Source organism: Octopus bimaculoides, chromosome 18, assembly GCF_046866305.1.
Source record: "Octopus bimaculoides isolate indiv1 chromosome 18, ASM4686630v1, whole genome shotgun sequence".
In the NCBI taxonomy this organism is placed as follows: domain Eukaryota; kingdom Metazoa; phylum Mollusca; class Cephalopoda; order Octopoda; family Octopodidae; genus Octopus; species Octopus bimaculoides.
In genome coordinates this window covers 51417724-51441113 of record NC_142945.1, presented here as the reverse complement: position 1 = coordinate 51441113, position 23390 = coordinate 51417724, and the positions used below count along the sequence as shown (strand labels likewise).

General features: G+C 38.2%; 1 protein-coding gene across 12 annotated transcripts in view; it reads left to right on the top strand.

Moving 5' to 3' along the window:
* LOC106874735 (histamine H2 receptor) overlaps window positions 1-23390 on the top strand; it is a 109233-nt gene that overhangs the window by 54877 nt on the left and 30966 nt on the right. For 8 of the 12 annotated variants that reach the window (XM_089366276.1, XM_089366278.1, XM_014922567.3 and 5 more), the window contains one exon: window positions 9154-9210. The exons of 2 other annotated variants lie outside the window; for them this stretch is intronic. The gene's annotated coding sequence lies outside the window, so the exon portion shown is untranslated. Of the gene's footprint in view, window positions 1-9153; window positions 9211-9903; window positions 9948-15778; window positions 16105-23390 lie in introns of those variants that run through there. 2 more of the 12 variants (XM_089366283.1, XM_089366282.1) reach the window with 2 other exon arrangements.

Genomic DNA, 23390 nt, shown 5'->3' with positions numbered 1-23390 from the left:
CTGCCTTGCTCCCTATATACATACATACATACATATATATATATATATATATATATATATATATACATATATATATATATGCGTTAGTAACCTTGTGCCCTCAATTAACATTCGCCCACCTCCTTTTCCCTTCCCACAATGCACTCACCCTATTGTTGCTATCACTCCTATCTCCACCATTTCTGCCATCTTCACTTGCCATCACCACCACCACCACCACCACCCTCGGTAACACTACGGTTCCTCTCTTATCGCTGCTCTCCGTTACCACGCTGCTGTGTTTCCATAGTATTAGCACCTTTCTTCCTGCGTTATTTGTATTCCTATCACGTTTGGGTGTGTGTGTAGAAATAAATTGTGGGTGTTTGTGTGTATATATATATATCTACATATATCATTGGACACTTTATTTCTTGACAGACGGATATATAAATATATATATATATATATATATATATATATATATATATATATATATACATAATGTATGTATAAAATATGTATAAAATATGTATATATATATATAATATATGTATATATATATGTATTATATATATATATATATAATGTATATGTATATGCATATATATATATATATATATATATATATATATATATATATATATATTATATATGTAATATATATGTGTATAATATAATATATATATGCATATAATATATATATATAATATATATATATATGTATATATATAAAATATATACATATTATATATATATATATATATATATATATATATATATATATATATATATATATATGTATATATTTATGTATATATATATGTATATATATATATGTATAATATATATATATATATATATATATATATATATATATATATATATATATAATTAAGATTCATTTGAATTAGGTACTAAATTAAATTGAGTTCGGTAGACTCCACACAGCTACTCTCTAAATTATAGCAGGCTTAATAAGATATGCATTATTTTCTAAACGTATTCTGCCACAGATACCGGGTGTCCCAAAAGTCACTGATGGGTTTCAATTTTTAATAACTTCCATAACTTTACAAATAAATGCATGAAATTTTGATCCAACATAAAGGACATTATGGAAATTGATATGCACAAGTCAAATTTTCCGACACCAATACATCGCTTATGAAAAATAACGTTGCTTAAATGGCAGCCATTTTTGGCTTCACACATCATTGTTCTTTCCAAAGCTTGCACCATAACACCCTCAAGAGTTTTAGATCCCACTTCTCTGATTTTTCTATTGATGTTCTCCTTCAGTTGATGTAAACCCTCTCTTTCAGCTATCTATAATTGAAACCATTTTGCACCCAGCCATTCAAAGTTGACCTCACACATGGTTCCAGCAAGATGGGGCAACTGTTTATACCACAAGAGAAACAATACAGTTGCTATGGCAGTGCTTTGGAGAGACAATATTCTCCAGCTACGGCAATGTCAACTGGCCTTCACATTCCTTAGACTTGACTAGCCCGGATTTTTTCTTGTGGGGTGACCTGAAAGAGAAGGTTTACATCAACAAAATGGATGTGTAGTAAGAAGCTTGCTTCCCAACTACATGGTTCCAGGTTCAGTCCCACTGCATGGCACCTTGGGCAAGTGTCTTCTACTATAGCCTCAGTTAGTGTATTTGGTAGACAGAAACTGAAAGAAGCCCATAGTATATATATATATATATATATATATATATATATATATATATATGTGTGTGTGTGTGTGTTTGTCCCCTCCCTTATGATTGCTTGACAACTGATGTTGGTGTATTTATATCCCTGTAACTTAGCGGTTTGGCAAAAAAAGACCGATAAAATAAGTACTAGGCTTACAATGAATAAGTCTTGGGGTTGATTTGTTCGACTAAAAGCTGTGCTCCAGCATGGCCGCATTCAAATGACTGAAACGAATAAAAGAATAATAGATACACTCACATACATACATACATACATACATATATATGTATATATGTATATATATATATGTGTGTGTGTGTGTATATGTATGTATTTATGTATATATGATGATGTGTGTGTGTGTGTGGAGAGGCTTGCCTATTTGCTAAATGTTTACATATGAAATCCTGTTTACTTGCATTCCTTATATAAATTTGCACTTATGCATATGAAATAGTGTGCACTTGCACACGTGTGTGTGTGTGTGTGTGTGTTTATTGACCAGTTGGTCTGCTGGAAAGGAAAGGGTTGTTAGAACAAACTTCCGTTAAGCTTAAGGTGAGCCTTGATTAAGGTATTCCAAATGTGACCATCCCATTTAGATTTCAGATATACTATATCTAGTTAAGATATTTTATTGCTCTGTCCGTTGTTGTTGTTGCTGTTACTGTATGCCGCCTAAATCAGGTCTCATGAAGTAGCCGACCTATGTTTAAAAGACAATCCAGTCATGACTGTTTCATGTAGCTAATTTGTCTAGTCAAGTTGTCAGTTTTTGAGACCAAATTTGTTATCTTTTAAGAATGGACCCATGAAATACTGAAGGAGGGGTTGGGCAATTTCACCTCCACCTCTCTCTCTCTCTCTCTCTCTCTCTCTTCCTCTCTCTCCCTCTCCCTCTCTCTCCCTCTCGTATATATATATATATATATATATATATATATATACGACAGGCTTCTTTCAGTTTCCGTTTACCAAATTCTCTGACAAGGCTTTCGTCAGCCTAAAGGTGTAGTAGAAGACACTTGCCCAAGGTGCCATGCAGTGGGACTGAACCCAGAGCCATGTGGTTGGGAACTGAGCTTCTTACAACACACCCACTCCTAAACACCAATTAGAATAAATTTTATTGTCCTCAGACATCAAAAGTTTAAAACTCATCCACCCAAACCAAGTATTTCTCAATTCAAATTGAGAAATATTAGCCTTCCCCCTCTCTCCCCTCCCCCTCCCCCTCTCTCCCCTCCCCCTCCCCCTCTCTCCCCTCCCCCTCCCCCTCTCTCCCCTCCCCTCCCCCTCTCTCAGTCTCTCTCTCCTTTCCTCTTTCTCTCTTTCACTTTTTAGCCCGCCCTGAATTAGAAACTTTGAAAAAAATGCAGTCACCCACCCTTCCCACCCCCTTCTCATCTACCCTCCATTTATCAGTCATAACATGATGGTATTTCACATATAAAAGTGGGTTCCACCTCTCTCCCCCACCCCCACCCAGCCATCACCTACCTTCCGCCCCGCCTCCCACTTTCCCTCCCCCCACTTCAAAATCCATGACAATCTGTGAGATGTCAATATTCCATTTAGTAATTAAGTGAGAAGGTCATTAGGTAACAGAACTGCCCCCCCCCCCACACACTGCCACCACCAACACACATACGCATGCCTCGCCACACTCCACCTCCACCCATCACCACATCAATATCCCATCAGTTTTTTTTTTTTTGTTTTCAATATATGGCACCTCCCTTATAATTACATAATAACATCCACATCATCTGACCTCTACAGAATCTAGACAATGAGAGGAACCTAGATGTGGCTGTGTGGTAAGAAGCTTGCTTCCCAACCACATGGTTCCAGGTTCAGTCCCACTGCATGGCACCTTGGGTAAGTGTCTTCTACTATAGCCTTGGGCTGATCATAGCCTTGTGAGTGGATTTGGTAGACAGAAACTGAAAGAAGCATGGTATGCGATACTCTGGTTTTATTTTGCTTCTATATTTGATAATCAATTGGTTAACTTCTTGACCATTTAATTAATCAGTTGTTTGTCTAATTGTTTGGTTAATTAATCAATCAGGTTTTGTGAACGTCCTTTCATCCCTGGGGTATCTCATTGATGAGGTTGTGAATTGTGACAAAAGGTCTATGATAAATCTAGACGATTGATTGATTAACCAAACAATTATTAATCAAATGCTCAATTAATCAATCTAGTTCTTGTCATTTATCATGGCCATGCTGGGGTACTGCCTCGAAGAATTTTAGTTGAACAAATTGAGCCCCAGTTCTTACATTTTTTTTTCTAAACCTAGTACTTATTCTGTCAGCCCTTTTTGCCAAACCACTAAGATACAGGGACATAAACAAACCAACACTGGTTGTCAAGCAGTGGGGGGACAAAAACTAGGACCCACTCACATATAGACACACACACATGTGTGTTTATATATATATATATCATCATCATCATCATTTAATGTCTGTTGTCCATGCTGGCATGGGTTGGATAGTCTGACCAAGGTTGACCAGCTGGAAGGTTGCACCAGACTCCAGTCTGATTTGGCGTGGTTTCTATGGCTGGATGCTCTGCCTAACGCCAACCACTCCGAGAGTGTAATGGGTGCTTTTAAATGGTACTGGCACAGGTGCCATTTGCACAACACCAGTGTCTGCCACAACTGCAATTTTACTTGGCTCGATGGATCTTCTTCTCAAGCATGACTTAAGGCCAAAGGTATTGATCAGTTGTCGTTGCCTCAGCGAGGCCTAGCGCTCAAAAGGAGCTTTCCACATGCCATCAGCCACTTTATATGTATATATGGCCCTGTGCTGGTGGCACATGAAAAGCACCATTTGAGTGTGGTTGATGCCAGTACTGCCTTACTGGCCCTCTTGGGGTGGTTGGCATTAGGAAAGGCATCCAACTGTAGAAACTCTGCCTGATCAGACTGGAGCCCGGTGCAGCCTTCAGTTAAACCGTCCAACCCATGCCAGCATGGAAAACGGACATTAAACGACGACAACTACAATGATGATGACAATGATAGATTCCACTGAAATTAGATAAATAACCTTCGAGCAGATAGTCAGCAGCGCCGCCTGGCTAAGGCTTGGCTACTCTGCATTGACAAGGGGCAACACCCTGAAACTAGTCTAGTCTGCAGATGCCAAACCAGCAGGGGGACACTGCTGACCTCCCCTGTTCGAAGGTTATAAAGGACACAGGTTTCGTGTGTCACATAGCTAGCTAGAGGCGATGGCTTCTTGGAGCTAATTCACGGCAGCTTTCGTCCTAATTTTGGGACTGCCATGTTGGCTTGGCGATAACTATTAATTTCCAGTACCGCTGCCGTAGTCTCCTTTAGAGAGACTTAGAAATATTAATAACTCTATTTCTGAAAACCAGTGGATAGATTCCACTGAAATTAGATAAATAACCTTCGAGCAGATAGTCAGCAGCGCCGCCTGGCTAAGGCTTGGCTACTCTGCATTGACAAGGGGCAACACCCTGAAACTAGTCTAGTCTGCAGATGACAAACCAGCAGGGGGACACTGCTGACCTCCCCTGTTCGAAGGTTATAAAGGACACAGGTTTCGTGTGTCACATAGCTAGCTAGAGGCGATGGCTTCTTGGAGCTAATTCACGGCAGCTTTCGTCCTAATTTTGGGACTGCCATGTTGGCTTGGCGATAACTATTAATTTCCAGTACCGCTGCCGTAGTCTCCTTTAGAGAGACTTAGAAATATTAATAACTCTCTCTCTCTCTCTCTCTCTCTCTATATATATATATATATATATATATATATATATACATAATAGCCTACTAACAAATCTACCTCTGTGTATGTAACCTGTGGGTATTAGGGTATCACTACCATCTACGTATTTAGTACTGGGTGTGTTTCATTTATGTGGACATACTCCTGTATTTGTCAGACAAATACTCAGGCAAATACAGGAGTTTCTAGCTTGTCAAATGATTATGTGTTGGCACCCCTTTCGGCAGTTCAATGGTGTTGATTTGTCATAGATCTGGGCGTTGGCTTCTTTGGATATTGTTTTTTCTACTGTATAAATTTAGATTAGGTTGTGTTTATATATATATATATATATATATATATATATATATGTATACATATAAACATGTGTGTGTGTGTATAGGTACAGATATGCATGCTTGTGTTTGTGTGTCTTATTGGGTGTGCCTGTAAGTTTGTATGTCACATCATGTTTCTGTGTGTATATACGAACCAGTTTATATTCATCTATCCATGTATACGTGGAAGATGGACATTAAACGATGATGATGATGATGATGATGATGATGTATATATATTGATATATAAAATGTATTTATATAGACACTTTATATATATGGACACATATAAAATGTATTTATATAAAGACATTTATATATATAGACACATATAAATGTATTTATATATATATATATATATATATATATATATATATGCCTTTAACCGTTTCAGCTCTAGTCAAACTGTCCAAATCATGACCTCCTGGAAAACAGATGTTAATTGTTGATGACGATGATGATGATGATGATGATGATGTGTGTGTGTGTGTGTGTGTGTGTGTGTGTGTGTGTTGACATGTGTTTATCACACGCCCATTTATTAATTTTGTGATGACATGGTGGTGGTTCTTTAATAAATTCACAAGCCACACCTCAGCTCTTAAACAACTAATGCAAAAGGAACCCCCACTTCTTAACCAGGACTACAAGAAAGAACGAGTTAAGTCTGCATCGAATTGCATTGAGTCAAATAAAACGATGGCGACATTGTTTTATTGAATCATTTTGTTAGAAATATATCATGCCAAGCAACGGAAATGAAAGGATGGTCATTTTCGGGGCATCTTAGGCAAATGACTTGTACTATAGCCATGGGTTGGCCAAAACCTTGTGTGTGGGATTTCGTAAACAGAAACTAAAGACAGTTCATTGTATGTAGACACACAAAGACACACACACACTCACTTACTACACACTCACTTACTCAAGCAAACAAACTGTAAAGCTAGGAATGTAGTCTATAGTATAAGATGTACATGAGCGTGGCCATTGCGAGTACCACCTGACTGGCCCTCGTGCCGGTGGCATGTAAAAGCACCCACTACACTCTTGGAGTGGTTGGCGTTAGGAAGGGCATCCAGTTGTCGAAACTCTGCCAGATCAGATTGGAGCTTGGTGCAGCCATCTGGTTCGCCAGTCCTCAGTCAAATCATTCAATCCAGATGTCAAGCGATTATGTGTGCGTGTGTCGGGGGTGGGGGGTCATACACAGACACACAAATACTTATACTCACACACACACACACACACACACTCATAAACTTACTTGGAAATGGATGTGTCGCATTCAATTAAATAATAAGTAATATATAATATACATATATATATATGAATTAATAATAAAATGATATAAGTAATGTATATATATATATATATATGCATATATGGGTACAGGACGTCACCAATGGTGCAAATAACATAATGAAATCCATAAACAAACGAGGAGAAAATGAGTGAAATACCTAAACAAAGAGAAAAAAATAAAAAACAGAATAAGTTAACACATATGTATTATATATTATTTATTATGTATATATATACACACACTCACATGTATATAGGGTAGGCTTCTTTCAGTTTCTGTCTACCAAATCCACCTGCAAGGCTTAAGTCTGCCCAAGGATATAGTAAAAGATATATGTTGAAGGTGCCATATTGTGGGACTGAACCCAGAACCATGTGGGTGGCAAGTAAGCTTCTTACCACACAGCCATGCATTGGAACTTTATAACAACAACCTGTATTAGCATCATGTTTACTAATCTTCAACTGTACTTAACTGTAATTAAAGAAAAGTTAGAATTTATGACTCAAATTTAAGGAAAAATGATTTTTTTGAAATGGATACAACAGAGATTGAATTAACCTTTTCACTGCTAAATTAAATTTTATCGTTATTGGAGTAATGAGGTTAAGTATCTAGCAGAAGATAGAATTGGTATTTTCTGCCAGTGATATTGCCTGAAGAATCTTGACATATCTCAACAAATGTTGACACAAATTTCCTGTTTCAAAAGCGATCCAAATTAAAATCTTACATTAAATTTCCATCTTAACTTCTTCATTGCAAAACTAAATTTCATGGTTATTCCAAATATCTAGCAAAAATTAGAATTGCTATTTTCTGCAAGTGATATTGCCTCAATAAACTTGGTATATCTCAAAACATGACATGCCATAATGAAAGATAGAGTGATATACAAAACTTCTTTCTGCCGCCCAAAGAAATGAAATTTTGCATTGATATATCTGTTTTGTGCAGTAAAAGGGTTAAATCAAAATTGTAACAAGATAGCGGAAAGGAATTTTTTGTGAAACTGTTGCTAAACGGGTAATGAAATGTGCAAGAAAAATTTAGTCTTTTTAATTTCAACCTGCCTGAGATTACTCTGGTACTGACACAAACTTCCTGTTTTAAAAATGATCTCAATTAAAATCTTCCATCAATATTCTATGTTAATTTACTTTCCGAAGTTGTTTTTTTTTTTTTTTTTTTTTTAAATTCTTCATTATTTTAGAAATTAATTTTAAATAAAAGTGTTGTATTTCTAGAGAAATATAGCAACCAATGGGTTAAGGGGTGTCTGTAAATATTGTAGCCATTTCTGTTGCTGCTGTTACCCCTACTACTACTACTACTACTACTACTACTACTACTACTACTACTACTATTACTACTACTATTACTACTACTATTACTACTACTACTACAACCTTGAATCAGTATGTGGTCTCTAAATGTTCTAGAAATAATAGCCAAATAGGTAATGCAGTAAGGAAGAGGAATTTAACGAATGTCTGTAACACAGTAGAAATGTCGATACTTCAACTGCTGCTATGGTTACAGCCACTATAGTGCAGTACATGTCTTTATCTATCCTGTGTCCATTTTCTCAATGCAGCATCGCCAAAAGAGTGAGCTGCTTAGGGATGATGGGGGAACAAGTGTGCGATGCTGAAGACAAGGGTTAAGGGGATGAAACGGTGAAAGATGAAGAGATATGGATGTTGACTTTTAGTATAAAAAACGGTGATGGTTGAGTGTGTTGACTGCAAGATTGTGGTAGGGAATGAGGGCTTGAGTCTGAAGGAAAGTTCAGGGCTCTCCCTTGTTTCATGGGCAGTAAAGCCCTTTGAGAAGAAAGTAGGTAAGTGTAAGGGAGATGCGAGGTTCAGATGGGTTTAATAGCACATGTACATTGGTAGCAGAGATTTACCATTATGGTAAATACAAGATGGCATGAGTGGACAGGGGTGAGTTATAGAGGGATGGCTTTACAAAACAATCTTTTATTTCAATTATGACTTTTTCCTAAATATTCTGAAATTTACTGAGCTTTTTTTTTTTGTTCTTTTCTCTATTCAAGCCCCTTCCTTTTGGCCCCTGATTGCAGCTGTAATCCAGTGTGTGAATATTTATTAAGGTGAGTAAAATATACACTTGATTCTTCGTCAATGGCCCTTATTACAGAATGCATGATAACCACTGACACGTTTTAATTAACTCAGTGCTATCAATATTCTTTTCTACTCTAGAGACAAAGCCCAAAATGTTTGGGGGAAGTGGGGCCCAATCGTTTAGATTGACCTGAGTAGCTACATTACAGAATAACTGTTGTATAGCTTGACTACATTGTAATTTAGTTAGCATAAATACCTTAAAGCAGCCCTATTTTATAACAAAGCAACTTTATGACCATACTTAGGCACAAAGCCAGCAATTTTTTCAGGGTATGGGGTCAGTTGATAGCATCGACTCCAGTGCTTGTCTGGGACTTGGTTATATGGATTCTGAAGGGATGGAAAGGCAAGGTTGACCTTGTCAGTATGTGCTGCACACAGAATGCAAAAAGTCAGAAGAAGTAATACCAAAAGGCATTTTTGTCCGACATCCTCCTAACGGTTCTGCTACCATCAGAAAAATGTAAAATGAACAAACCACATTCAGGGAAAAAATGCTTCCTGCAAGAAAAAAAAAATCCAAGTAATTTACGGGACACCCTTTCCTCACCCCCTACTTTATTTACTTCTGCTCCCCCCCCCGTTATCCCTTTACTCTCATTGTACACACGCACACACACACACACACACACACACACACACTCAGTATCTAAATTGGCAGTAATTTGCTTTTCAGGGTACTATTTAACTGGCAATTATGGTATGTTATCCATCATTTAATCACTTGTTTCACACTGGCTGGTTGCTACTAAAACACTATTATTTCCTAACACCAACACCACCACCATTACCACCACTACTGTCACCACCACTAACCCTTCCTCTCTCTGTCTCTCTAACTCTGTTGCTGTTATATCTCCTTATGTCATTTGTGTTGTTGACTTTTCTGGGTTCTCAGATGTATGTGCATATGTATGAACATGTGTGTATTTGAGGGCCGTGCACTTATGCATACATGTGTGCACACGAGCACATAAGAATGTGTATGTCTTTGTACATCTACGTATGTATATATATATATGTGTGTATATATAAACAGAAAACTTAAAATATAGTGACACTCCCTTCATCAGCTGTTGATTAGAGATCACAATTCCAGTACCTCTCTCTCTCTCTCTCTCTCTCTCTCGCTCTCTCTCTCTCTCTCTCTCTCTCACACTTTCTGTATAAATATGTGTGCATACATGTGTCTATGTATTTACACTTCTTTATATGTGTGTGTGTGTGTGTGGAGGGGTGTATAATATATATAGTATTGAATAAACTTTTGGATATTGTTATACATTGCTGATCACAATGCACTTCCGGATTGTTCTAGCTTTCAAATGACGCCACTCCACTAAAACACACACACACACACACACACCACCCCACCACCACCACCACCACCACCACCACCATATATAGATAGATAAATAAATATATAACATGTTTGTTTACTTTATGCATATACATATACTTGTATGTATGTAAATATGTATGTATACACGCACATGTGCGCACACACACACACACACACGCACACACACACGCACACATGCATGCACAAGCATTCTCTCAGACACCGAGGTGTGTCTAAGTATGTATATGGACATGTGTGACATTACCCCCAACATCTTGTAATTCATAAATATTATAATGAGGTGTTGACGGTATCATATGCCATGTCCAAACTATGGTTTTTGTGGTAAGAATTTAAAGGGTGTGGTTGAATGGAGACACAATTTTTTGTCCAATTTGCTAAATTTTGGTGATAAATACTGCCTCAATTTCAGAGCTGCTGCTATTTTTATTCAACCCATGGCCATCTCTCATCAAGTAGACCTATGATCAGCGGTGTACTAGTTGTGATAGTCATGTTTTTTTTTGTGGGGGAGAGTTTTCATGTGTGTGTGTGTGTATTTTATATTGAGTTATACATTTCAGTGCAGATGTGGTTGTGTGGTTAGGACACTTGCTTTGCAACCATGTGGTTTTCGGTTCAGTTCCACTGCATGGCACCTTGGGAAAGTGTCTTCTATTATAGCCCCAGGCTGACTAATACCTCGTGAGTAAACTTGATTGATGGAAACTGTATGGAAGCCTGTCATATGTATAACTGTGTGTGTCTTTATGTGTTTTGATTGATGAGCTGTGTTAGTTTGTTTGTGTCCTCGAGACTTAGCAGTGCAGCAAAAGATTCCAACACAGTAATAAGTACAAAAATAAGTACTAGTATGGATTTGTTTGAGAAAACTTTGTGAGGCATTGCCCCAGAATGGACGTGGTCCTATGAATGAAACAAGTGAAAGATAGACACGCACATAGATAGATAGATAGATAGATAGATAGATAGATAGAAAGACTAATAGATAGATAGATAGATAGAAAGACTAATAGATAGATAGATAGATAGATAAATAGACTAATAGATAGAAAGATAGATAGATAAATAGACTAATAGATAGAAAGATAGACAGGCAGATTGATAGATAAATAGATAGCTAGATAAATAGATAGATAGATAGATAGACAGATAAACAGAGAAAAAGATAGATAAATAGATAGACAGACAGACAGATAGACAAACTGACAGGCAGAAAGTTAGATAGATAGATAGATACACTGAAAGAAGATAAGTTTTCAGACTTGAAGTCTTAAATAAATCTCCATCATGCTGAGCTTCTCATAGTTTATTTATCTTAAACCTTGTTGTGGTTCCACTCGACCCTTTCAAACATTCCTTGTGGCTGCACTAAACATCTGTTCATATGTTATGTTATGAAATATCGTATTTTGCTAATATTTTCAATAATGTCTTGGATAAGACAATAATACTCTTGCTACAAACAAGTTTTCCAAGAAATTGTAAATTTGGAATGAGATGGAGGCAAGACATAGTGATGTAGTTAGGATGTATGCTTGAGATGGAATTAGTTGATGTTGATTTTTACACAGGGATACTCTAGCTGTTGCCAACCCTTACCTGCTTCCAAGTAATGTAGTGTTTTTCCGTCACCCTCTCTATCTCTCGCTCTCTCTCTCTCTCTGTCACTCTCTCTCTCTCTCTCTCTCTCTCACACACACACACACATACACACTATCATCAACATCATCAATTAGCATCCAGTTTCCATGCTGGCATGGGTTAGGCACTTTTTCTAGAACAGGTAAGCAGGAGATCTGATCCAAGTTCCAGTCTGACTTGGCATGGATTCTGCGACTGAATCGCCTTCCTAATGCCAACCACTTCAAGAGTTTGATGGGTCTTTTTTACATGCCACTGACATGGGTGCTATTATGTGCCACCATCTTGGGATGGCAGCACATAATGTGCCACCGGCATGGGTACCAGTTACATGACACCAGCATTGGCCTTGACTCTGATTTCACTGGGCCTGGATGAGTAGATAAAAAAAAAAGGATACTGGAGTCAATGCGTTCAACGGAAATTCTTCGAGGCTGTGCCCCAGCATGACCGCAGTCTAATGACTGAGACAACTGGTAAAAGATAAGACAGCCACTACATCTCTACTGGTACTATCCCAGATCCCTACTACCACCTCACCATTACAACCACCACCAACAGTACTAGCACCAACACAGTCAAAAGTTCCACCACCACCACCACCACCACCAACGCAATAACAGAAGCTGTTGAGTCCCCCACCACCACCACCAAAACAAAAATTCTATTTAATGTACAAATAACAAAAGTAGGAACAATCTAATTTTCACTAATTGTGTCTGAGAGACAGGATACTTGTCATCATTACCTCCTCCCACTCTATCGCCTTCCTCTCCTCACCCCATTCCTTACTTCTACTACTGCCATCACCACCACCATCACCGCCACCATCACCACCATGTTTGTTTCTGCCATTGTCTTTCTAGTTGGACAGTAAACAGCAGAACAATGGAATATCCTGTCTACCCTGTTATGCACTGAAATAAGGTACCGGGTGGGGTGGGGGGGTGAAAGGAAGGAGGAGCCTCTACAGGGTCACTTATCATACTGGAAATAGCAGCCAAATCTCTGTCTGTCTCTCTCTCTCTCCCCCTCCCCTCCTCTCTCTCTCTCTCAATCAAATACTCAATTCTATTAGCATATGCTGTGAGAGACTTGAGAATGTTCTGCACAATGAACTTTGCACAACAGGGGTTTCTGCTCGGTGGGTGCCACGTTTTCTGACATCTGATCAAAAATGCTCCAGGTTGATCACATCACAGGGAAAATCTGACATTGAGGTAGGCCAGAGCTGGTTTCCTTGAATTTTTCTTAACCCAGCTTCAGTGCTGGGTTCATCACTTGATACCGAAAACAAAGAGACAATCCCCTTCTTACCTACTCCAAAGAAGGCCAAGAAATTGTAAATATAAATACTTTTAATAATTGATTATTAAATATAAATGCATAAAAACTTACTGAATAAATAACATAAATTTAGTGTAGGGGGTGCTTTTACGTGCCACCGGAACGAAGGCCAGTCAGGCGGTACTGGCAGCGGCCATGCTCAAAATGGTGTATTTCACATGCCACCGGCACAAGTGCCAGGAAGGCGACGCTGGGCACAGGTGCCATCATGATTTCGCTTCCGCTTGCCCCAACAGGTGTTCGCAAGCCGAGTTTAGTGTCCAAGAGAGAGAGAGAGAGTGTGTGTGTGAGACAGACAGATTCCTGAACAGTCATAAGACCAAATCGTGGAAAACAAAGTAAAAAAAATAAAATATTTTTTTTAATACCATATGAACCCAGAACCATATGGTTGGGAAGCAAGCTTCTTACCACCCACCCATTCCACATGTCTGGCGTCATTTTGTACATTGAACCCTGGTAGAAAGTGGTTAAAGCATCACTTCACTTGAGTGTTTCTCCTCTTAAAAGCACTTCAGGATTTACACAATTAGTTCTTTGTTTCAAGAATTTGTTTTTTTTTTAACTCTTTCTGTTGTTATTGTTGTTATCATTGTTTTAAATAATTTGGTCAAGAGAGGGGACAGCATCTGTGAACTTGGGCATGGATTGTGAGACAGGGAGGGAAGGACAAAGGTGTCTTCAAATTGGACACCTCACCCGATTTCTTCTTACAGGGTATCACCCCCCCCCATCTCCCTGCTTCTGGTACCTAAGGTACTAAATAGGGGTTTTTAAGCAGGCTGGCAGATTATTTACTACCCACAGAAATACCCTCCCACACACACATACACACACATGAGCATCACGCAGAGAACATGGATGTTAAAAGATGATGCTGATGATGATGATGGCTCATATGTGTTACAAATGTGGCGTGACTGTGTGGTAAAGAAGCTTGCTTCCCAACCACATGGTTCAGTCCCACTGTGTGGCACCTTGGGCAAATGTCTTCTACTCTAGTCTCAGGCCGACCAAAGCCTTGTCAGTGGATTTGGCAGATGGAAACTGAAAGACGCCTGTCGTATATACATATATATATATATATATATATATATATATATATATATATATATATATATCAAATAATAAATGATATATAATCTATATATATCCGAAACACAAACGCAGTCATTTGTCTTTTTAATGATTTTGTCACATATTTAAAGCTGTCATAATCTCTGGTTAACATGATATTTCCAATGATTTTGGTAAACATTGCTTTCTAAATTAAACTGTACATCTTAATTATGCAATTATTGAAATAATGATGTTCGCTGCTAATAAAACAGTTGTTGAGTGCAATTAAATTATAAAATAAGTGGAATTTATGCTTCTCCGCTTTTTATTCAGAGTACACACAGACACACACACACACACACACACAGACACACACACACGCACATACACACACACAGACACACACACACACACAGACACACACACACAGACACACACACTTCCATTAGGAAGGGCATTTAGTTGTAGAAACCTTACCAGATCAAATTGGAGCCTGGTGCAGCCTTCTGGCTTGCCAGCCCTCTGTCAAACCGTCCAACCCATGCCAGCATGGAAAGCAGATGTTAAATGATGACGATGATGATGATGATGATGATGATGATGATGATGATGATGATGATGATGATGATGATGATGTTGGTGGTGGTGATTGTTTACTTTTAGAATGACATTGTAGGGTAGGTGTGAGAGGCTGAATCTGGCCAGTGTAAATATAAAACAAGTGGAATATTAGAGTCGGTAAGGTCCATTTAAATACTAAAGGTTAGAACATGATTTGAGGGTGATTTGACCTCTCTTTCCAGCAGGTCAAATGACCACATGGAAGCACCCTCATTGGCTTCTGTTCCACTTGTTGTTGCTGCTGCTCCTATCTTTGTTGGTCTTGCTTTTCTTGTTGTTGTTGTTGTTCTTGATTCTACTTTTATTGTAAACTTTGCTGTTGTTGTTGTTGTTCCTCTTGTTTCCTTTCTCTATTGTTTTGTGGTTTTAAATACTGAGATGCTGCAGTGTGAGTCTTAGCCCATTCTGTCTTCCTCTTTATCTACTTATCTTAACCCTCGATGGTGTCCGCCTATCTGACCTCTAGCTTCTCTGAACGACTTTACAAGAGGTTCTTCACTTATTGAAACACTCTGAAGCACTTAGCTGTGCATGTATCCTTCCTTTTCTTCCTTTTGTCTTTTGACAGTCACGTACAGTTTGAGGTAGATTTGACTACTATTTCTAGCAGCATGCACGACCACATTGAGATCCACTCATTGCCTCTCTCTCCCTCATAACTGTATCTAAGTAAATGAACCATATTATAATCAATATTAGAACATCCGTTCTGTTAATCCGCTAAATCAGAATTGAACCAAGTCTTAGATGACAATGTATTTAAAGAACTCTTGAACATTATGCAAATGAATTCTGTATACCGTTCTCTCTCATTAATGTATTGGTAAGTCTATATTCTTCATTTGTTGATTGATTCTACCGTTTATTTAATTGGCATCGTTTGTTCTTTAATGAATATAAACTGAAACTAGAAATGTCAGTGTGTGTGTGTGAATGCACACACACACACACACACACACACACACATATGAGAGAGATGGGTGAAAATTCTGTGTTTGCATGTGTATTTGAATATATTCATTAGATGAATGTATGTATGTATATATCTAATATATATGTGTGTGTGTGTGTGTGTGCATGTTTTCTATATCGATATGGAGATTAACTTGTTTATTGAACCATAGACGTCTGCTGTTTCTTCTCATATCAACAACAAACATCTACAGTTATGGAACAGGTGTCGCTAACGATAATAATAGTTTTGTGTTTGTTACAAGGGTGACAGATGTGAGGACATTGGGAGATTAAATTTTGGGCGTTTTCCACAGAGTTATGGGTCAGTGTGCTTAGAGTGTCAGACTCACAATCATGAGGTAGTGAGTTCAATTCCCGGACCGGGCTGTGTGTTGTGTTCTGCAGCAAGACACTTTATCTCACGTTGCTCCAGTTCTCTCAGCTGCAGAAATGAGTTGTGACGTCACTGGTGCCAAGCTGTGTTGGCCCCTTTTGCCTTTCCCTTGGGTAACATTGGTGGCATAGAGAAGGGATGCTGGTCTGCATGGCCTTAGGAGTCATACGAGGGGTCTTCAATGATGAGGCAACCCGAGTTGAGATCTGTCTTACTTAGAAAGAAACGTGGTCTCGGCAGTGGTCTTACTCAGAGATGAACCCACTACCACCATGTTTGGATTTCATGTATTATTCTCATCACCACCATCATCATCATCATTGTTATTATTACTAAAAGTCATTACCTCTACCACCACCACTACCATAGTCACCATTATCGCCAGCAGTAATTGTATATCTATTACTCCATACTCTCTTTACGTAATTACTTAATTATGTAATTAAACATGGTTAAACATATCTCTTGATCCTTCATGTTCCATATATTTATTTTGGTTTCTGTTTTTTTTTTTTTCTTTCCAAAATTTTATTGTTGCTTACACTCACCCCCGCCCCACTCCCATTTGTTGCAGTTTAAATTCTTTCCTTCCTTTCCCTCCTCTTTGTCGTCTTTCTCATCCTCTTCTTCCTTTCCATCATTATCAATGACCACCACCATCATCATCAGCTTCATCATCAACATTCTCATCATTCTCTTTCCTCTTCATCGCCGTCAGCATCACCAATCAAATACTGGGAGTTGATTTGATCAACTAACCCCTTCCCTAAAATCTGAAGCCTTGCGTTTGGCATCTGTGCCCAGCGTCGCCTTCCTGGCACTTGTGCCGGTGGCACGTGTAGATACATTCGAGTGAGATCGTTGCCAGTGCCGCTGGACTGGCTCCTGTGCAGGTGGCACGTAAAATACACCATTTTGAGCATGGCCATTGCCTGTACCGCCTGACTGGCTTTCGTGCCGGTGGCATGTAAAAGCACCCACTACATTCTCGGAGTGGTTGGCGTTAGGAAGGGCATCCAGCTGTAGAAACTCTGCCAGATCAAATTGGAGCCTGGTGTAGCCATCTGGTTCACCAGTCCTCAGTCAAATCGTCCAACCCATGCTAGCATGGAAAGCGGACGTTAGACGACGATGATGATGTTATTGTCGTTGTTGTTGCTGTTGGTTTTTGTTGTTGAGCTCCAAACCAGTTCCTATTGAGCAGACCCATAATTCCTCAAACTAGCAAATCTGCCCATCTACGACGGAGGCATAAAGTGAGGGAGTGACGTCATAGCAGTGGTATGTATTGAGAAATGTGATAGATTACTGGGCGATGTCATAGAGAAATCAAATCCTTGTTGGTGGTGGTGGTGGTGGTGGTGATGCTTTCTAATGTTGGTGATGATGATGAAGGTGATGGTGGTGGTTGAGATGGGAGATTATAGTCATGACAATGTTGATGATGATGTATCAACAAAAAAAAACAACAGCACAAACCCCAAAACATGTTATCCAGATTTTTTAAAATGCGAACCAAAAAAAAAACCCAAAAAAACTCAGTTTTCTTCTTGGTTTTCTCTGTGTTTTTCTATTTTCATTTTGTTTGTTTCTTTTGTCCATTTTTGCTGCTGCTGCTGCTGCTGTTGTTGTTGTTGTTGTTCTACATTACATAATTCAATATTATTTCGGCTTTTTTCATTAACCAAAACCATTGTTATTCTTAGTCCTGTTGTTACCAAAGTCATTCTTGCAAAAGTTGATACTTGTTGTTATTGTTGATGCTGTTTTTATCATCATCGGAAACATCATCATCATCATCATCATCATCATTATTATTATTATTATTATTATTATTATTATCATTAGCTTTTGGTAATCGCGACTCCATTTTGCCCAATCTATTAATCCTGTTTATTCATCCATGTCAACGGATTCCGAAATAAATCAGTCATGGAGATATTTTGATAGCTTTCCTGCATTTTTTTTTACCCCCTTTTTTGCCATTCATCTTTGGTTCTTAAACCCCAGTCCTCACTCAGTGCCCTGGCCCCTATACCTCTATACCCCTTTATACTCCTCCCCTAGGTTCATCTTGCCTCCCCTCCCCACCCCATTAAGTATTTATTTTAACAAGGCTTGTTGCTTGTTTAATACCATATCACAGTTGTGTGGTAGAAGTTTGGAGAGAGAGAGAGAGAGAGAGAGAAAGAGTAAATGCATAGAAGAAGGAACATTGAGTGTCTGATCGTAATTTTGTGAGAACTGTTTATACATACATATATATATATATATATATATGTGTGTGTATGTGTGTATATATATATATATATATATATATATAAACACACACTCGCGCACATACATATATATATATTATGTGTGTATGTATAAGTGTATATGCATACATGTCTATATATATATATATATATGTGTATATATATACACATACATACACACATATATGAGTATATATATCTATATGTGTGTGTATGTATGTACGTATATGTGTATATACATATATGTATATATATATGTATATACACACACATACATATATATACTCACTCTTATACACTCACATGCACACGCACACACATATACTTACACACACACATACCATATATATATATATATATATATATATATATACTCACTCTTATACACACACACACACATTTGTTTGTCATAATTTCCTGTTTATTTTAGTCAGCCACAAATTGGAAATATTTGCTTACAAAATGGTGGTTATTATGAACAAGGGTTTATATGCATGTTCCTTATTTTCATACATGGAAACGACCAACTATAACCAGCTATAACCAGCCAGTACTGTGTGTGTTGGTCATCGGTGGAAGAGCAGAACCAGAATAAGAACATTTTACATTTTCACATGATATGTTCTTCCTTTATTAATGTTATTGATGGTGGGGGACTGGACTTGAGGGGGTAGGTATTGTTGTTCTTTAGCCCATATCTGCTGGTCTATGTTCATTGGTATTCTAATAAGCTCCATTCAGTCTCATACATGTATGTATATGCCTCTCTCTCTCTCTCTCTCTCTCTCTCTCTCTCTCTCTCTCTCCTCTCTCTATCTATCTATCTATCTATCTATCTATTTATCTATCTACCTTCATTCCTATCTCTCTCTCTCTATATATATATATATATATCTATTGGTCTATCTACCTATTTATCTATCTACCTACCTACCTATCTATCTACCTATCTGTCTATGTTTCTATCTATCTATCTACCTACGTACCTACTACCCACCTACCTACCTATCTACCTACCTACCTATCTATCTATCTATCTATCTATCTATCTATCTATCTATATATCTATCTGTCCATCTATCTATTTTTCTGTTTATCTGTATCTATCTCTCTTTCTCTCTCTCTCTCTCTCTCTCTCTCTCTCTCTCTCTCTCTCTCTCTCCATATATGTATCCCTATGGAAGGTGGACGTTAAACGATGATGATGTTATCGTTTAACATCCACGATGCACTTTCTGGCATTGTTGTAACTTTGGAATGATAGCACCTCACTGACTAGGTCGGGTAAAGGTATCTTCCATGGTGAATATCACTTTGGTAGAGAGCAGAATCAATGAAATATTTGGTTACTAAGTACCATCATCTGGCTCTTGGTTAACTTTGTACACAGCCGCGCCATTGCCTTTAGTGAAATTTACTTTGTTCAAAACACTTGATGTAAATCTCTGTTTTTAGAATAACTCTTTCACTTCTTCCTACTAGTCTTTGGTCCATAGTCACAAGGTTGTTGCCCTACCTTCTAACTAAACAAAAGCAGAAAAAGAAAAGGTGTGGCTCTGTAGTAATAAGTTTCTTTCCCAACCAGATGGTTCTGGGTTCAATCCCACTGTGTGGCACCTTGAACAAATTTATTCTATTATAGCCCCAGGCTGACCAAAGCCTTGTGAGGGGATTTGGCTACTAGATCACAGAAAAAAATCCGTCATATATTTATGTCTGTTTATCCCCCCGCTACCACTTTACATCTGGTGTTGGTTTGTTTACATCCTTGTAACCAAGTGGCTCAGCAAATGCAACCGATAGAATAAATACCAGGCTGCCGAAAAATAAGAACTGGAATTAAATTCTTCAGCTGAACCCTTCGAGGTGGTGCCATAGTCCGATGATTGAAACAAAGATAGTACTGTATCTCTTGGATTCTTTTTCTCCTCTTTTTTTTTTTTTTTTTTTTTTTTTACCTATTTGCACTAACTTAACTAATGGCAACTGAGAACATTTTGGTGCTAATTATAAGTTTGCTGTGTTGTAGCTATCGCTTGTTTCTTTTTATAAGACCTCGGTTGAAAGGGAAGACCGACAAAACATGCAGACGAGACATAAACGAGGAAGTTGTTATTAGTAAAACAGGTAATTGTTCCCCGCAATGAAATGAACTGATAGCGGCGTTCTTATGATGAGTATGATAGAACGATGACGAAGGCGGCGGTCGTGGTAGTAACAATGATGTTGATGATCAGGTTTATGATGATGATGATGATGTTGTTGATGGTGGTGATGTTGGGTGTTACTGTGGTGGTGCTGCTGCTGTTGCTGCTGGTGATGATAATAGTGATTGTGATGACGATGACGACGACGACGATGATGATGATGATGATGATGATGACGATGATAACAGACTTCTCATTTTAGCAACAAAATGTATCTGTTGTGAAAACAAACAGAAAGAAAGAAACAAAAAAAGAAACAAAAGAAACAAAGAAAGACAGAAACAAACAAAGAAATGAAAGAACACTGTCAAAGATGGTTGTATGTGTGTGTGTGGTGTGTATGTGTGTGGATATTTCTGTCTCTGTATGTGTGTATATGTACTTCACTGTGAGTGTGTGTGCCTGTGTGATATGGTATGGATGACTAAACAAAGGATTACGTTGAACGATATTTGCAACTTCTGTACTCCAAGCAACAAGTGAGGAATGTGTGTTGGGTGGTGGGTGGCAGATGTGGAAGCACCTCTCCTACTAAGCAATGAACTTGTGAATTTATTGGTAAAAGTGATGATATTCTGTGATATTCAAGCCTTTCCTTGAGGAATTTAGTGCTAAACCCATATCAAACAACTTGAAAAAGAAAGCCAAAGCCAGCTTCCTGCTTCGGTTTCTTTATACTCTGCTTGCATTTTACTTTGCTTCAGTTCGTTATTATTATCATTAAAGAAATCATTATTATTATTATTATTATTATTATTATTATTATTATTATTATTATTATTATTATTATTATTATTATTATTAAGAAAGTAGGCATAGGAGTGGCTGTGTGGTAAGTAGCTTGCTTACCAGCCACATGGTTCCGGGTTCAGTCCCACTGCGTGGCACCTTGGGCAAGTGTCTTCTACTATAGCCTCGGGGCCGACCAAAGCCTTGTGAGTGGATTTGGTAGATGGAAACTGAAAGAAACCCGTTGTATATATGTATAATATGTGTGTGTGTGTGTGTGTATGTTTGTGTCTGTGTTTGTCCCCCCAACATTGCTTGACAACCGATGCTGGTGTGTTTACGTCCCCGTAACTTAGCGCTTCGGCAAAAAAGACTGATAAAATAAGTACTAGGCTTACAAAGAATAAGTCCTGGGGTCGATTTGCTCAACTAAAGGCGGTGCTCCAGCATGGCCACAGTTAAAGGACTGAAACAAGTAAAAGAGTAAAGAGTGAAGTCATTATTATTATTATTATTATTATTATTATTATTATTATTATCATCATCATTATTAAAGAAATCGTTATTATTATTATTATTTTCGTTAGCATGCCAGGTGGTGGGGATAAATGCTTAGCGGCATTTTATTCATCTGTACTTTCTGAGTTCAAACTCCGCCGAGGTCGACTTTGCCTTTCATCCTTTCAGGGTCGATAAAATAAGTACCAGTTGAACACTGAGCTCGATGTAATCGACTATCCCCCCCTCCCTCAAAATTCCAGGCCTTGTAGAAAGGACTATTATTATTTATATAGTAGGAAGGATTATTAATAATAATAATAATAATGGTTTCAAATTTTGGCTCAAGGCCAGCAATTCTTGGAGGAAGGATATGTCAGTTAGTGCTCAACTGACTCGTATTTTATTGATCCCCAAAAGGATGAAAGGCAGTCAACCTCAGTGGAATTTGAACTCAGAACGCAAAGATAGACAGTATGCCACTAAGCATCTTGTCTGGCATGCTAATGATTCTGCCAGTTTCCTGCTTCAATAATAATAATAATAATAATAACATTTTACAGACAGAGATAAATGCCAAAAGATCTGTTATTATTATCAAAGATCAATGACAAAAATTCCTGCAATCAAGCTGGTATGACATTAAGAACTGATTGAAATCTCTTAGTTGAAGAATTCGGAAAGTTAACTAAGTGCAAAGGTCTGGAGATAGAAATCGGTAGTATGTGGGAATTGAAAACAATAATAGCTGCAGTACCAGGCATAGTTAAAAACTGGTCTTCAATCTTCATTGTCATCATCATCATTGCCGTCATTTAATGTCTGTTTTCCATGCTAGCATGGGTTGGACGGTTTGACTGGGGACTGGCAAGCCAGGAGGCCACACCAGGCTCCAATCTGATCTGGCAGTGTTTCTACAGCTGGATGCCTTTCCTAACGCCAACCACTCCGAGAGTGTAGTGGGTGATTTTTAGGTACCACCGGCATGGGAGCCAGTCAGGCAGCACTGGCATTGGCCTTGTTCTTCAGCTGGCCAGCTCCTGTCAAACTGTCTGACCCATGCCAGTAT